Source organism: Equus przewalskii, chromosome 25 (genome assembly GCF_037783145.1).
Source record: "Equus przewalskii isolate Varuska chromosome 25, EquPr2, whole genome shotgun sequence".
Lineage (NCBI taxonomy): Eukaryota > Metazoa > Chordata > Mammalia > Perissodactyla > Equidae > Equus > Equus przewalskii.
The window spans coordinates 14,888,824-14,906,984 of NC_091855.1; the positions used below are offsets into that span (position 1 = coordinate 14,888,824).

The window sequence follows — 18,161 nt, forward strand, 5'->3', positions numbered from 1 at the left end:
TTCTTTATACACAGAGGGGGCTTGTTGACTGGGCCTTCATGTAGGGTGATTGCCTATGGACCCAGACAGTTCGTTACGGGATCCCTCAAATGTCAATATTCTGCCATCCTAATCCAATTTCTATCTTCCAAAGTTATACTGATATTTATTTGTCTGCTATTATCTCCTCTCCTGTTCTTCTTCTTCTTTGGGTTTATTAACTTTTCACTCCTTTACATTCATTTAAAAAAAACAACAACTTTTTATACATGCATTCAGAAAAGTGCCCACCAATATGCAACCTGAACGCACATGGAAACCAACACTTGGATTAAGACATAAAACATTATCAGCACTTCATGAGCCTCCCCATGTTCTCTTCCAGAGCCATCACTCCACCAAGAGTTATCACTGCACTGACTTCTAACAGCGTGGATATTTGGGTAGTTTCCAGTTTAGGGCTATTACAAGGTATGGGTATGAGCTTTTTTTGTACTTGTCCTTTCTTTTTTTCTAAGAAGATTAGCCCTGAGCTAACATCCATGGCCAATCCTCCTCTTTTTGCTGAGGAAGACTGGCCCTGACATCTGTGCCCATCCTCCTCTACTTTATATGTGGGACACCTGCCACAGTGTGGCTTGACAAACGGTGCATAGGTCTGCACCCAGGATCCGGGCTGGCCACTGAAGCGGAGCATGTGAACTTAACTGCTGCACCACCAGGCCAGCCCCATGTACTTGTCCTTTTAGTGAACATATGTACACATTTCTATTGCGTATATACCCTAGGAGTGAAACTGTTGGGAGAAAGGCTATGCATAAATTCAGGTTTAGTTGACAATGGCCAAACTAGTTTAACAAAGCGATTGTACCAATTTATGGTCCCTTCAGCAGCATATGAGAGTTCTGGTTGCTCCACGATGTTGCCAGTGCTTGGTATTTTCTGTCCTTTTCATTTTGCCTTTCTGGTGGGTATGTAATGGTATCTCATTGTGGCTTTAATCTGCACTTCCTCTTTACATTTTTGTTTGTTTTTTAGATGTTTCAGGATAGAGCAGATTAAAATTCAAGAGGTTAATCCTCTACATCTGCCAGAAATTTCCCCGTTAAGGGTACTTATCTCATGGAACTCAGAACCTTTTTTCTGTACTGGAGGCAATATATAGAGAGGATGAAGGAAACAAGCCGTACAATCAGACACTCTGAGGTTTAATTCCCAGATACAATGTTAACTTGCTGGGTTACCTTAAGAAATTTATTTAACCTTTCTCCATTTTATGCAAAATGGCATAAATAACAGTACTGCCTCACGAGGTTGTTATGAGGATTAAATGAGATAAAATATGTAAAACACTTTGCAAAGTTCCTAGCACACTGTGAGCAAGCACATAGTTAACAAGTGGCAGCTATTATTACACCTTATATTGCTTACGCACATCTCATTTCTCTTTCTGTTTTACACAGTCTATGACAAAACAACAGCACAGAGCAGACATTAGCTACCTCGCATATAATAGTTGCTGATAAAGACTGGTTGAACGATTTTAAATATAACTGGAAAATATTGTGGTGGTTGTTATAAAAGATGGCATAAATTATTATAATGGCTATAGTATGAAATGCACTGCTGATGAGGAATATATTATTTAAACAAATGTCTCTCCTCTTTACCTTCACCACTTAACAGTTAAGAAAATTAATAGAGAAACTGCTCGCGCTAATTAGTAATAGATGTCCCATATTGCACATGTGAGGGTTCCAGAGGTTTCTCCCTTTAAAGCCCAAACCAAAAGAAACAAAAATACCACCCCAGAAACAAAACCAAAAACATCACTTTTCTGAAGAGAGGTTAAGCCTTTCCAATTTTAGCAGATCCTTTGTTCAGCAGTGGAGAAACTGGGGGGCCACAGCTGTAACAGCAGCTTCCGTACAAGATGGCGTCGCTCATTGTACACGCCGCAGCTGGAGGTAGGTCCTCTTCGCCGAGTCGCTGGACCGGAAGTGGTTTCGGCCCTAGTAGATCCGGGTGGGTGCGCGCAGGTGGCCGCGGAGGTTCCAGTTCTTCACGGAAGGTGCCGCAGGTGTTCGGGTCGGGTCCTGGGCCGTAGGTAAGCGAGCATCAGAGGCTGGCGAGGCCTCTCGCTGGGCATGTGCGAGGAACGGAGGGGGTTTCCAGTGCCGATTGAGGAGCCGGGTCGTGGGGCCGGAGCCATGTGCGGGGGCGACTGATTGCGGGGACCCCGCGGTCCCCAGGCGACTTGGCCCTGCCCCTCTCCCCGCCCCCCGGTGCGGCCTCTTCTCCCCCCTGGGCCGCGGCGGGGCGGTTCTACACCCGGCTGCTCGACGAGGGCTCTCACGCGGGTCCGCGGCCCTCACTGCTCCCCGGGCCGCCCCTCGGACCCCCTTCTCTCCTTGGGAGCATCCAGCAAACCTGCGTGGCTTCCCGACCCGGTCAGCCGAGAGGGAGGCGCAGCCCGCGGCGCCCAGCAGCTCCTCGGGCGGTGCACGTCCCCGGGTGGTGCACGTCCCCGGGTACAGCCCTTCCCTCGGTTCCTGGGGACCTCCCCGCCCCCCGTTACCACCCCTTTCCTAGCAGACCGCGCCCGCGCCTCGGGGCCTCGCTGACGGCTGCCTCTGTCTCTTTTCGCATCCCTGGATAGATCAGAGCGAGAACCTTAATGACGACTTATTACAAAATTGACACCTCTTCGTTAGAGTGTAATCAAACTCAAACCTTTATAGGCTTTGGATACCGTGTTGGACGCAGACACACTCCCTTAGACGCCCACTCCTTGGAAACACTAAGTTATTTATACCGTGCTTTTTTAGTTGTGTGGCAAGCCCAGAAGGAACTGCACTGAAAGGTTTTTAGTTTTCAGAATTAGGAAGTGAGGAGAAGGGAGATTTAATAGGGAGAGGGAATGGTTCATCTTGGGCAAGTTGAGCTTGTTTTAAAAATGTATTTATTTTTTGTAATTTGTAGGGTTTTTTCCCAATTATTTTATCGAGGTCATAATGGTTTATAACTGTAATTTCGGGTGTACATTATTATCAGTTTCTGTATAGACTGCATCATGCTCGCCAGCAATAAAATGTATTTATTTTTAAATATTTGTTTTAGTTGTAGTCCATGCCTACAATCTTAAAAAATTCATGTCAAAAATTTAACCTAAATAGATTCTCTTTGGCCTGTCTCTTTGCTTCTCCATCTTTTGTTCTTTAATCTTTTGCCCCAACGTAAGAACTATTATCAGTTTGAGGTGTGTTTTTCTGTTTCTTTTTCTTTACATTTATTGACAAATGTTTGTGTGTATAAGATATATGTATGTAAGATTTCGTGTTAAATTTTTACAAATTTTTTTTTTACATATACAGCATGTTGTACCTATTCAGCAACTTGAGTTTTTATGCTGAAAAAGGGGTCTTGGAACTTTTTCTTTGTCAATATGTAGAGATCCACCTTATTCTTTATTCTTGCTCTGTAAATTCCGTAGTATGTGAGATTCCATAGATTGCTTACAGTTTTTCACTGTTAGACATGGTGTGGCAGAGAACATCCTTCACATGCATCTTGTGCCCATGGGAGCATTTCTCGAGGACAGAAATCAGCAAGTGGAATTGCTGGGCTGGAGTGTGTGGACATTTAATGCCAAACTGCCCACCAACAGTGTGTAATAATGTCTATTTCCCCAGTTTTTTTTTTTAAGATTTTATTTTTCCTTTTTCTCCCCAAAGCCCTCTGGTACACAGTTGTACATTTTTAGTTGTGGGTCCTTCTAGTTGTGGCATGTGGGATGTCACCTCAGCATGGTCTGATGAGCGGTGCCATGTCTGCACCCAGGATCTGAACGGGCGAAACCCTGGGACACTGAAGTGGAGTGCGTGAACTTAACCACTCTGTCACGGGGCCAGCCCCTCCCCAACTCTTTTAAACATTTAATGGTATCAGTCTTTCTTATATTTGCCAATCTGATGAGTGGGAAATGATTCTAATTGGTGTTTTAATTGGTATTTCCTGGTTACTCATGAGATTGAGCATCTTTTCATGATTGTTGGCTATTTGTATTTCCTCTTTTGAGAAATGTCTATTTCTATTGAGTTGTCTTTTTATATATAGTAGTGTTTTATGTATTTTGGATATTAATCTTTTGTCATGTATATATGTTTTAAATGTTTATTCCAAACTTGGTACTTTGTAAAGTTGTTGCTTGTCTTTTTTAACCATGTGGCCTCCTTGTTGAACCAAAGTTTTAAGTTTTATCTTTAAATGTGTCAATCTTTTACTGTGTATATTTTGTATTTTGTGGCTATCATTCCCTACCCCGCTGATTCTCAAATGGGGGAGATATTTTGCCTTCTAGGACGGGCCATTTGGCAATGTCAGGAGACAATTTTTGGTTGTCCAAAACACCAGTTTTTAGTGGTGGTGCTGCTGGCGTCCAACAGGTAGAAGCCAGGATGCCGCTAATGATCCTACAGTACACAAGAGAGCCCCCACTACAAAGAGTTGTTCTGGCCTAAAATATCAATAGTGCTGAAGCAGAGCAGGGTTTTGTCTTAGGACTATATTTTCTCCTGTAAGTTCTTATATGTTTGAGTTTTTAAAAAAATTTCTGTGTGTGTGTAAATGGTTTGTGCATAATTACTGTTTTCCAATGTCACTCTGAATATTTAGTCCATTCTTGACCCATTAATCTGAAACGCCACATTTATCGTGTTCTAATTTCTTACACACACACAGTCTGTTTTTGGACTTTCTTCTGTTCTGTGGCCTAATTTTCTATTTTGCTGAACCAATACCACAATATATATTAAATATGTAATATGTATATTAAATATGTATTATACTTTGATATCTAGTAGGGAAAATACTCCCTCATGATAATTATAATTGTTATTTTGTTGGAAATCATATACTTTATCAGCTCCCATGCTCGTTATTTAAATAATAATATTTGGGGGCTAGTCTTACAGTTTCTGTCCAGATAATTTTAGAATCAGCTTGTCAAATAGTTTTTTCTTAAGGTGGCTTTATTGAGATGTAATTCACACAATTCATTATTTAAAGTGTACATTACTTTTAGTGTATTCACAGTTGTGCAGCCATCACCGCAGTCTAATTTTAGAACATTTTTATCACCTTCAAAAGAAACCCATACCTATTAGCAGTCACTCCCTATCCCATTCCCCAGTACCCTGGCCTTAGGCAACCACTATCTTACTGCCTTTATAGATCTGAATATTTTGTGTAAATGGAGTCATACAATTTGTGGTCTTTCGTGACTACCTTCTTTCACTTAGCATAATGTTTTCAAAGTTCATCTGTGTTGTGTCGTGTATCAGTACTCATTCGTTTTTATTGCTGAATAAAATTCCATCCTGTGGTGTATTTGTCTCCTAGGGCTACAGTAACAAAGTGACACACACACCTTGCAGTGGCTTTCAGTGACAGAAACGTGTTCTCTCACAGTTCTGGAGGCTGTAAAGTCCAAAGTCAAGGAGTCAGCAGGGCTGTGCTCTCTCTGAGGGCTGTGGGAGGATCTTTTCTTGCCTCTTCCCAGCTTCTGCTGGTGGCTGGCAGTCCTCGTCTGCAGCTGGTTGACTCCAACCTCTGCCTCTGTCTTCACACGGCTTTCTTCCCCAAGTGTCTGTCTTCACATCCTAATTCTCTCTGTGCGAGTCTGTCTCTGCGTCTCTTCTCCCCTCATGTGAGAACACCAGGTATGTTGGATTAAAGGCCCACCCGACTCCAGTATGACCTGATTTTAACTTGATTATGTGTACGAAGACCTTATTTTGAAATAAGGTCACATTCACAGGTACCGGGGGCTAGGACTTCAACATATCTTTTTGGGGGACACAATTCCATCCATAATATTATGAATATGCTACATTTTATTTATCCATTTATCAGCTGATGGATATTTGGATTGTTTCCACTTTTTGGCTATTATGAATAGTGCTGCTGTGAACCTTTGTGTGGACATATATTTTCATTCCTCTTGGATATATACCTAGGAGTGGACTTTCTGGGTGATTAGCAACTCTCTGTTTAATTATTTGAGGAACTGCCAGACTGTTTTCCAAAACAGATGCACCATTTTACATTCCCACTAGGTGTGTATGCAAGCTCTAATATCTCCATATTATTGCCAGCTCTTATCTTTTTGATTAGAGCCATCCTAGTGGGTGTGAAGTGGTATCTCACTGTGACTTTGATTTGCATTTCCCTAATAGCTAATGATGTTGAGCATCTTTTCATGTGCTTATTGGCCATTTGTGTATCTTCTTTGAAGAAATGTCTATTCAACTCCTCGGTCATTTTTAATTAGTTTTTCTTTTTATTATTGAGTCGTAAGTTCTTTATATACTCTTGATACATGCCCTTACCAGATATATGACTTGCAAATATTTCCTCCCATTCTGTGCGTTGTCTTTTCACTTTCTTGATGGTCAATTCATTTTTAAAAAATTTTTTTGTTTTCCTTTCCCAAAGCCCCAGGACATGGTTGTATATTTAGGTGTAAATTGTTCTAGTTCTTCTATGTGAGCCACCAACACAGCATGGCAACTAGACCACTGGTGTGGTTCCGCGACTGGGAAGTGAACCCAGGCTGCCAAACTGGTGAGCACTGAACTTTAACCACTAGGCCATCAGGGCTGGCTCTAAAAAGTTTAAAAAAATTAAGTTTGTATTGAATTCATATATTGTTTTGAGTATTTCTGTAAAACAGTTATTCTTCCCTTCTTTTTTTAAAAAAAATAGGATGATTATAGTACCTTCTGCAGAGAGTTGTTGAAAGAATTAAATGAGTCATGTATACATGAGTACATATATGTGTAAAGTGCCTGGCACATGATATATGCTCTGTGTTAGCTGCTTTAATATGTCTCTGCTCTTCCAGTTGTCTTCTCTGTCATTAGTAAAGCTTTCTGTTTTTCTTCATATTGATCTTACACATTTCTTGTTGCGTTTATACCTAGGTTTGTGTGTGTGTATATGTGATTGTTTTGTGTAGTTTTAAAATAGTATATATTGCTGTTATGAATGGGATTTTCTTCATATTTTTATAATGAGCTTAGAAAGCTATTGATTTTATATTGATCAGACTTTCACAATTATCTTGTAAGTTGTGACAGTTATGACTTGTTTACGTATCCAGGTGATTGTGATGCAGCCATTCTGTTACGAGCTGTGGTTCCTTTCCATCCGGTCCTCTTCTGCCCTGATCTGAATCTTCCTCCCCTCTCCGCTCTACTGCTGTGACTCTTCTAACCTGTCTCCTGCTTCTAGCCTTGTCCTCCTCCCGTCTAGCACCCACACTGCCAACATGGCATTCTTTGAAATATGTCCCTCCCCTTAGAAGTTTGTTATTGGCTCTCCGCTACTTGTAAGATTTTATCTTATAAGGTAATATAAGGCCCTTTATGACTTGACCTGCATCTACTCGTTCCAGCATCATCTCTATTTTCTTACTTACATATGCTCTAGCATAGCACTGTCCAGTAGAAATATAATGTGAGCCCCGTAAATAAAGTTTTCAAGTAGTCACATTAAAATATAAAAGGAAACACGGTTAACTTAATTTTAATAACATGTTTTATTTAACCCAGTGTATCCAAAATATTACTTCAACAGAGATCTAAAAAATGAATATGGAATTCATAGAAAGTATAGTAGAGGTTACCAGGGGTTGGGGGAGGGGAGAATGGGAGGTTATTGTTTAGTGGGTACAGAGTTTCTGTTTGGGATAATGAAGAAGTTCTGGAAATGGATGGTGGTGTTGATCGCACAACATTGTGAATGTGGTTAATACCACTGAATTGTATACTTAAAAATGGTGAAAATGATAAATTTTGTGTTATGTATATTTCACTACAATAAAAAAAGATCACCTTAAAAATCAATGTGGGGGCCCAGCCTGGTGGTGTAGTGGTTAAGTTCACTCCACTTCAGCAGCCCGGAGTTCTCAGGTTCAGATCCCAGGTGCAGACCTATACACCACTCATCAAGCCACGCTGTGGCAGCCACGCACATACAAAATAGAGGAAGACTGGCACAGATGTTAGCTCAGGGCAAATCTTCCTCACACAGAAACATCAATATGGAAATTATCAGTGATATTTTCATTTTTTTTTGAAGTAAGTCTTCAAAATTCGGTAAGTATTTTACACTTACGTGCATGTAAAGTTTGCTTGAACATTTCCCCCTGCACCGTGTTGCGTCTGTACCCATGCTGTGTCCTTGCACCTGCTGCTCCCTCTGCCTCGAGTGCCCTTCTCTCTGCCTTGTGCCCCTGGAGAACTTTTGCTCGTTTTTTAACGCCAGTACCGATCTCAGATATCATCTCTCTCAGCAAGTGTTTCTCTTAATGATACCCGGCTCTTTCTCCTTCCCATCCGTGTACTGTGTGCTTCTGTTGTTGGTGTTGTCTCACTGTGCTGCAGATTGTTCGTTACATGTGTTTCTCCTTTCCTGAATCCTGAATTTATGAAAGCAGATCGTGCCTTTTAACCCTTTTTACTGAGAGTCCAGCACAATGTCTGACTTACTGAAGGTGCTGTATATGTGTTTGCTGAGTGAATCCTTTGGCTGGAAAAAACCCTGCACAAAACCTCTCTCAATAAAAATAAATTAATATGTTTCTTGAATGTTGCCAGGGTTCCCTCCTATGGAGGTACCCTATTTGCTCCTTCAGTTTCCCTCTGAGGCCTTTCTTTTACACAGGCCACACATGATGAAGAATAGGTCGGGAATCGATCTTTTTTTTTTTATTATTTTTTATCTTATGTTTTTTTTCCTTTTTCTCCCCAAAGCCCCCCGGTACATAGTTGTATATTCTTAGTTGTGGGTCCTTCTAGTTGTGGCATGTGGGACGCCGCCTCAGCGTGGTCTGATGAGCAGTGCCATGTCAGCGCCCAGGATTCGAACCAATGAAACACTGGGCCGCCTGCAGCGGAGTGCGCGAACTTAACCACTCGGCCACGGGGCCAGCCCCTAGGTTGGGAATCAGACTGTGCACCTGGGAGCTCCAAATCTGAGGGGATCCCTTCTCAGTGGAAGCAAGTCAATAATAATTTTTTTTTAAGCTTTTCTCCTTTAATGTAACCTCATTTTAATGTTATTAAATATAGACAGTATGATATGCAAAAATGACTTTTAGAAATGAATTAATAAAAACATGTTAGAAGATGTTATTTTCTTTGAAAACAAATTCACTTTTCTTTACAAAATCATGTTTTAATTGAGAGGGAAGGCACAATCAAAATGCAAATTGGTCTCAAAGGATGAAACATTTGGCTGAAACAAACAAGATATAATTGAGAAGAAAAATGTAAAGCTTTGGATTTAAGTGCAAAGTATAAATTATGAATATATAAAATGGGGAACTTGATTTGGTATCAATGAATTTTAATTTACCACAAGCTTTATATGACCCCTTAGTGTGATTCTGCTACTCACAAACATGTCATTTCATACAGCATTAATAAAATACAGGGTCCAGACTTTGGGAAGTAATAGTGTCAGTGTGGTCCACACCAATTAGACCATGATGAATACAGACCTGGGGGCCACATTTTAAGAGGTACATTGACAAACTTCGAGCTCTTCAGAAGAATCTGGCCACAACGGTGAGTGGCCTGTCACCTAGGTCACAGGAAGACTGGTTGGGTTAAGTAAGATGTTCTAAGGGAGGTCGTAAGAGCTGTCTTAACATATTTCGCAGCTCTCAGGAGGGAGTGAACACTCTTGTCATTTCGAAGCCAGACTGAGCATCAAAGAGAGCAATCTCTATGTAGGGAACTTTTAGGGAATACAAGGACTTTTCAATAAAAGCTGCCTCTTGAGGTAATGAACTCCGTTCTTAGAATATTCAGGTAGAAACCAGGTCGTGATCTGTTAGGATGAGCACGGAAAGGATTCTTGAATTGTATGGGAGCTGAATTTGGCTCCTAAATTTTAACTCTGTGATTCTTTTTTTCCTTTTGATGGGAGTTCTGTGGTTTGTAGAACCCCAGTGGTAGTAATTGGCAACATTTGTTGAACCCTAATGTGCTAGCCAATGTGCTGGGTGAAGTATATTGATCATCTTACTGAAGCCTCGCAATGATCCTACATGGTAGATACTGTCTTTCCCATTTACCGATAAGGAAACTGGGGCTTAGAGAATTTCACTAAATTGTCCAAGTTTGTATAATAGCTAGCAAGTGGCAGAGGTGGGATTTGAACCCAGGGTATTAGACTCTAGGGTCCCTGTTGCTATCCTCTACCTTATGCTACTCTCTGACACATTGACATATTTGTTTAATTCATTAAAACAGGATTTATTTCAGGAATATAATCGTCTGTCTTAAGTGTTAAGTGGAATATTTACATTGTCTATCGCTAAAAAGCCCCATTAAAAAAAACTTGTTTTTCTCTAATTATGAATATATACGTACTCATACAGAATTTGAAAAATCAGAATTATTTATAATCCTACTACCTTATGTAACCACTGTTATCAGTTTGCTGTTTAATTATTTTATGCAATTAAAAAAAACAAGAATGGCAGATTAAGTCACAGGAGATGGTAAGGCATTGAAAGGTTTGGATTCCGGAGCGAGCCTTTAGCAAGGTGTCTTAGTCTGTTCGGGCTGCTATAATAGAATACCACAGACTGGGTGGCTTGTAAACAGAAATTATTTCTCACAGTTCTGGAGGCTGCAAGTCGGAGATCAGGGTGCCAGCATGGCTTGGTCCTGATGAGAGCTCTTTTCCGGGTTGCGACTCCTGACCTCTCCTTGTGTCCTCACATGGCAGAGATCACAGAAAGGAAGCATGCTCTCTTCTGACTTTTATGTGGCCTCTGATCCCATTCTCAAGGGCTCCACCCTCACGACCTCGTCTAATCCTAATTGCCTTCCAAAGGCCCCACCTCCTAATACCATCACATTAGGGGATAGGGTTTCAACATATGTGTTTTGGAGGGACACATATTCAGTCTATAATACAAGATTTGATTTTTCTCACTCCTAGCCCGGTATTGAACCATACTGCTGTTTTATAGCATCAAGGCTCAACAAGGGAAAAAAAATTTTTCATTTGAATAGATTTTTGTAATTCGATGATTGAATTAGAGAAATCAAAAAATGTTAACATATAATACCTTGAATTGAGTTTTGTTCATTCTATAAATACTTCTTGTTGTCAGCTCTGTGCTAGTTGCTAGGGATGTATGTGGTGGTAAAGAAGCCAGTTAGGATCCCTGTGTCATGGGGTTTACATTCTAGTGGGAAAGAGAGACAGTGAATAAACCAATAGTTATTCATTCATCATTCAGGCCAACAGGAGAAAAATCAGAAAGATCTCTGAATTTTGGCAAATGCGTACACCTGCGTAAGCCAAACCCCCATCAAGACAGGGAACTTTACCACAGTCCCGGAAAGTTCTCTCATGCCTGAAATGCCCTTCCGTAGAATTTGGCATGACTGGCTCCTTTTCACTTATTCAGTGCTCAGCTTAAATGTCTGTTCCCTGTACTCTCCTCCCCCAGAGGCAACTAGTGTTCAGATTTTTTTCTACCATAGATTAGTTTTAGCTGTTCTAGAACTTTATATAAAGAGAACCATACAGTACCTCTTTTGTGTCTGGCTTCTTTCACTCAGTCTAATGTTTTTTGAGATTCATCCATGTTGCGTGTATCAGTAATTCATTCCTTTTTATTGCTGAGTAGTATTCCATTGTATGGATGTACCCACCACTTGGGCTGTTTCCAGGTTTTGGCTGTTAGGAATAAAGCTGTTAAGAACATTCTTATACATCTTTTTGTGTGTGTGTGTGTACAGGAACAGCAACTTTGTTCATGCTAGTTACAAACTGGAATCAACCCAAATGTCCATCAACAGGAAAATGAATAAACACATTGTGGTAGATCCACACAATGGAATAGCCTCAACAAAGAAAGAAATAAGCTTCTATTCATCCAGTAATGTGGATGATGAGCAAAAGAAGTCAGACACCAAAGCATACATGATATGTTATTCCATATAGGAAATCCACTAACAAGCCAAGTTAACATATGGTGATAGAAAGGACAGCAATTGTTGCCTTTGGGAAGCTCCCTGCCTCCAGGTAGTCACTTGTGGATTAAGGGGTAGAAGATGCACTGTTCTGTTCTACATTTTTCAAATAACACATTAGTTTTCAGCATCATGGCTCCCTTATAATCTTCACTGCCTCTTCAGGATTCCATAGGGCATATTGGTTGACCACTTTTTTTTTTTTGGTGAGGAAAATTGGCACTGAGCTAACATCTGTTGCTAATCTTCCTCTTTTTGCTTGAGGAAGACTGTCACTGAGCTAACATCTGTGCCAATCTTCCTCTATTTTGTATGTGGGACCCTGCCACAGCATGGCTTGATGAGTGGTGTGTAGGTCCGCACCTGTGATCCAAACCCACGAACTCTGGGCTGCCGAAGTGGATCATGCAAACTTAACTACTACACCACCAGGCCACTCCCTAGCGCCTCTCTGACCACTTTTTGTCTTATAGATTTGGGTTAAAATCTCGCATCTGCTCATTGCCCAGTGCCATTCTCTTTGTCATTGTGAATCCACTTCCTTTATGAGCATTTTAGTGTCTTTTTTGTTTTTTTTTCCCTTAGATCTGGTCTTCTGCCTGTTTTGCACAGCCCATGAACTGAGAATGATTTTTATATATTTTTTATTAAGACCATAATAGTTTATAACATTGTGAAATTTCAGTTGTACATTATCATTTGTCAGTCTCAATATATATGTGCCCATTTACCCCTTATGCCCACCACCCAACACCCCTTTCCCTCTGGTAACCACTAATCTGTTCTCTTTGTCCGCATGTTTATCTTCCTCATGTGAGTGAAATCATGGGGTGTTTGCCTTTCTCTATCTGGCTTATTTCACTTAACATAATACCCTCAAGGTCCATTCACGTTGTAAATGGGAAAATTTTGTCTTTTTTGAAGGCTGAGCCCTATTCCATTGTATATATACCACATCTTTATCCAATCATCAGTTGATGGGCACTTGGGTTGCTTCCCGTCTTGGCTATTGTGACTAATGCTACAATGGACATAGGGTGCATAAGTCTCTTTGCATTGTTGATTTCAAGTTCTTTGGATAAATACCCAGTAGTGGGATAGCTGGGTCGTATGGTAATTCTATTTTTAGTTTTTCAAGGAATCTCCATACTGTTTGCCATAGGGGCTGCACCAGTTTGCATTCCCACCAGCAGTGTATGAGGGTTCCCTTTTCTCCACAACCTCTCCAACATTTGTTATTTTTTGTCTTGGTGATTATAGCCATTCTAATGAGTGTAGGGTGATATCTTAGTGTAGTTTTGATTTGCATTTCCCTGATGATTCGTGATTTTGAGCATCTTTTCATGTGCTTGTTGGCTTTCTGTGTATCTTCTTTGGAAAATTGTCTGTTCATATCCTCTGTGCATTTTTTGATTGCATTGTCTGTTTTTTGTTGTTCATTTGTGTGCATTCTTTATATATTTTGGATGTTAACCCACTTTATATATTTTGGAGATAATATGTGACTTACGAAAGTTTTCTCTCAGTCAGTGGGTTGTCTTTTTGTTTTGTTCCTGGTGTCCTTTGCCTTGCAGAAGCTCTTTAGTCTGATGAAATCCCACTTGTTTATTTTTTCTTTTGTTTCCCTTGTCCATGTAGACATGGTATTCGAAAAGATCCGTCTAAGACTGATGTCAGAGAGTGTACTGCCTATATTTTCTTCTAGGAGTTGTATGGTTTCATGTCTTACCTTCAAGTCTTTGATCCATTTTGAGTTAATTTTTGTGTATGGTGAAAGATAATGGCATCTTCATTCTTTTGCATGTGGCTGTCCAGTTTTCCCAACACCATTTATTGAAGAGACTTTCCTTTCTCCATTGTATGTTCTTAGCTTCTTTGTCGAAGATTAGCTATCTGTAGATGTGTGGTTTTATTCCTGGGCTTTCAATTCTGTTCCACTGATCTGTGTGCCTGTTTTTGTACCAGCACCATGCTGTTTTGATTACTATAGCTTTGCAGTGTATTTTGAAATCAGGGATTGTGGTGCCTCCAGCTTTGTTCTTTTTTCTCATGATTTCTTTAGCTATTCAGGGTCTTTTCTTGCCCCATATGAATTTTAGGATTCTTTGTTCTATTTCTATGAAGAACGTCATTGGGATTTTGATTGGGATTGCATTGAATCTGTAGATTGCTTTTGTTAGTATGGACATTTTAACTATATTTACTCTTCCAATCCATGTGCATGGAATCTCTTTCCATTTCTTTATGTCATGTTGATTTCTTTCAATAGTGTCTTATAGTTTTCATTGTATAGGTCTTTCACCTCCTTGGTTAAATTTATTCCCAAATACTTTATTCTTTTTGTTGCAATTATAAATGGGATTGTATTCTTGAGTTCTCTTTCGGCTAGTTCATTTTTAGTGTATAGAAATGCAACTGATTTTTGTAAGTTGATTTTGTACCCTGTAACTTTGCTGTTGTTGATTATTTCTAATACTTTTCCTATGGATTCTTTAGGGTTTTCTATGTATAAAATCATGTCATCTGCAAATAGCAAGAGTTTCACTTCTTCATTGCCTATTTTGATTCCTTTTATTTCTTTTTCTTGCCTAATTGCTCTGGCCAACACCTCCAGGACTATGTTGAATAAGAGTGGCAAGAATGGTCACCCTTGTCTTGTTTCTGTTCTCAGAGGGATGGCTTGTACTTTTTCCCTGTGAGTGTGATATTGGCTGTGGGTTTGTCATAAATGGCCTTTATTATGCTGAGGTGCTTTCCTTCTATACTCATTTTGTTGAGAGTTTTTATCATAAGTGGATGTTGGATCCTGTCGAATGCTTTCTGTACATCTATTGAGATGATCTTGTGGTTTTTATTCATCCTTTTGTTAATGAGGTATATCACATTGATTTGCAGATGTTGAACCATCCCTACATCCCTGGTATAAATCACACTTGATCATGGTATATGATCTTTTTAACGTATTGCTGTATTCAGTTTGCCAGTATTTTGTTGTGGATTTTTACATCTGTGTTCATCAGCGATATTGGCCTGTAATTTTCCTTCTTTGTGTTGTCCATCTCTGGCTTTGGGATCAGGGTGATGTTGGCCTCATAGAATGTGTTAGGAAGTATTTTGTCTTCCTCAATTTTTTGGAATAGTTTGAGAAGGACAGGTATTAAATCTTCTTTGAATGTTTGGTAGAATTTTCCCAGGGAAGCCATCTGTTCCTGGACTTTTATTTTTGGGCAGGTTTTTGATTACTGTTTCAATCTCTTTATTGTGATTAGTCTATTCAGATTCTCTATTTCTTCTTGGTTCTGTTTTGGGAGGTTGTATGAGTCTAAGAATTTATCCATTTCTTCTAGATTGTCCAATTTGTTGGCATATAGTTTTTTCACAGTATTCTCTTATAATCCTCTGTATTTCTGTGGTATCTGTTATAAGTTCTCCTCTTTCATTTCTAATTTTATTTATTTGAGCCTTCTCTCTCTTTTTCTTAGTGAGTCTGGCTAAGAGTTTGTCAATTGTGTTTATCTTCTCAAAGAACCAGCTCTTTGTTTCATTGATCCTTTCTACTGTTTTTCTGGTTTCAATTTCATTTATTTCTGCTCTAATTTTTATTATTTCCCTCTTTCTGCTGACTTTGGGCTTTGTTTGTTGTTCTTTTTCTAATTCTGTTAAGTGTAGTTTAAGATTGTGTGTTTGAGATTTTTCTTGTTTTTTAAGATGGGCCTGTATTGCCAAGAATTTCCCTCTTAGGACCGCTCTAGCTGCATCCCATGTGAGTTGGTATGGTGTATTTTCATTCTCATTTGTCTCCAGATATTTTTTTTTCTCCTTTAATTTCTTCAGTGATCCATTGGTTGTTCAGTAGCATGTTGTTTGCTCTCCACGTTTGTCACTTTCCCAGCTTTTTTCTTGTAGTTGATTTCTAGTTTCATAGCATTATGATCAGAAAAGGTACTCGATAGGATTTCTTTTTTTTTTTTGTATGTGAGGAAGATTGGCCCTGAGCTAACATCTGTTGCCAATCTTTCTGTTTTTGCTTGAGAAAGATTGCCACTGAGCTAACATCTGTATCAGTCTTCCCCTATTTTTTTTGGATGCCGTCATGGCATGGCTTGGTGAGCGATGCTGCTAAGTCTGCTCCCAGGATCCAAACCTGTGAACCCCGGGCCACTGAAGCAGAGCACATGAACTTAACCATTATGCCACCGGGCTGGCCCCATTGATATGATTTCAGTCTTGTTAAATTTATTGAGGCTTGCTTCCCAACATATGGTCTGTCTTTGAGAATGTTCCATGTGTACTTGAAAAGAATGTGTATTTGTTATTTTTGGATGAAGTGTTCTGTATATATCTGTTAAGTCCATCTAGTCTAGTTTTTTGTTTAAATCTACTGTTTCCTTGTTGGCTGTCTGTCTGGATGATCTGTCCATTGATGTAAATGGGGTGTTAAGGTCCTCTGCTATTATTGTGTTGTCATTAATATCTCCTTTTTGGTTTGTTAATAGTTGCTTTGTGTACTTTGGTGCTCCTGTGTTGGGTGTATATATGTGCTTATAAGTGTTATGTCTTCTTGGTGAACTTATACAAATCTTTTTGTGGGCGAATTTAACTTATCCAGCTTGGGACTCAGAGAACTCTACCAAATCTGACCTCCTTCGTCTTCCAAATCTTCATTATGTGGATATTGAGTTTCCCAATCCATCCTCCATGCTCCGCTGTTATGTTTTCTACCTCCTTGTCTCTGGGCTACGTTCTAAGTAACTTCCTCACGTTTCTCTTCAATTCCGTAACTCTCTCTCTCTCTATGTCTGATCTGCTGTTTCGCCTGTGTATTGAGTATTAAAAAATTTTAACTGATATTTTTCATATGTAGAATTTCTACTTTCTGTTGCCTCCTCTGCATGTTTTAGATTTTATTTTCCTTTATTTCCCTGAATGTTCTTACTTTCAAGGCCCTTTCGGATCTCAGATGTGGGTATTTTTGTTTGATGGCTCTGACCTGTCCTGCTTGGCTGGGGTTTCTCGCTTTTGTTTTGATCTGTTGGTGAGTGCTCATCTAGGGACTGGTCTCCTGGGGAGGTCTGGCATGTTTCCTGCATGGTAGAAACATGTGTATATGAAACAGTTTTATGATCGACTCTGCCTGGTCCCAACAGAATTCACCAATTCTGACCATTTTAGTTTTAGTTCCTTCCTTAGGGTTTCCTTTTAGGAGGATAATAATAACTTGGGCCCTGTACCGGTCCAGAGTGCAGGCTTGAGGGTGTGCTCTCTCCTGAGGGACTCTGGTCGTGCTCTCAGCCTTGAGCAGGTGGCTGGCCTGGGCCACGGTGGGTGCACACTTTCAGGTTCCTGTTCATGGACAAGGTGGCACTCTCTTGGGTCCCAGCTACGCCCTGGTTCTGTGGCCTAGACGTCTGTCCCTGGGCTGCTGATGGACCAGCTTTATCTCTGCCCAGCGTTACCTCCCATCCCTGGGGCTTCCACTCTTCCATTTCTGATGATTTCCCTTTCTTCTTTTTGAGTTCGATTGTGTATTAAACTTTTATCTTCTCAGTGTTGTCTCCAGCATTTGTATTGTTTAGCATGGGAAAGGGAAGAGTTTTTATATCTTCTCAGATTATTTTATTTTTTTTTAAAATTTATTATTTTTTTATATTTCTCCCTCCTTTCTCAGATTATTTTAATTAGGAAATCTCTCTGTGCAAGTTCTTTAATCTCATTAAGCCTCAGTTTCCTTTTCAGTAAAAGTTTAGGAGAAAGTATATATGAGTACTTAGCACAGTTTCCGCAGTAATAGTTTTTTTTGTTGTTTTTTTTAAAAGATTTTCTTTTTAATTTTTACCTTTTCTCCCAAAGCCCCCCGGTACATAGTCATGTATTTTTAGTTGTGGGTCCTTCTAGTTGTGACATGTGGGATGCCACCTCAGCATGGCTTGATGAGCAGTGCTGTGTCTGCTCCCAGGATCCAAACTGGTGAAACCCTGGGCTGCCGAAGCAGAGCATGTGAACTTAACCACTTGGCCATGGGGCTGGCCCCCAATAATTTTTAAAAAGGGTAGCCATTTTACTATTTTCGTTAGTAGTGTAATAATTGTTGTGATTCCATTTTTCCTCTCCAATGCCGAA

General features: G+C 40.0%; 1 protein-coding gene and 1 long non-coding RNA gene across 6 annotated transcripts in view; one reads left to right on the forward strand and one right to left on the reverse strand.

The window, feature by feature from the left end:
• The window catches only part of EXD2 (exonuclease 3'-5' domain containing 2), a 95,813-nt gene that overhangs the window by 47,578 nt on the left and 30,074 nt on the right, over window positions 1–18,161 (forward strand). The window contains exon 1 of one of the 5 annotated variants that reach the window (XM_008514227.2): window positions 1,968–2,086. The exons of 2 other annotated variants lie outside the window; for them this stretch is intronic. The gene's annotated coding sequence lies outside the window, so the exon portion shown is untranslated. Of the gene's footprint in view, window positions 1–1,967; window positions 2,087–18,161 lie in introns of those variants that run through there. 2 more of the 5 variants (XM_008514230.2, XM_008514229.2) reach the window with 2 other exon arrangements.
• LOC139079390 (uncharacterized) lies at window positions 1,167–2,583 on the reverse strand. Its single transcript, XR_011532996.1, has 2 exons — window positions 2,410–2,583; window positions 1,167–2,075 (listed from the first exon to the last, which is right to left on the reverse strand). It is a non-coding gene; the product is annotated as an uncharacterized lncRNA (long non-coding RNA).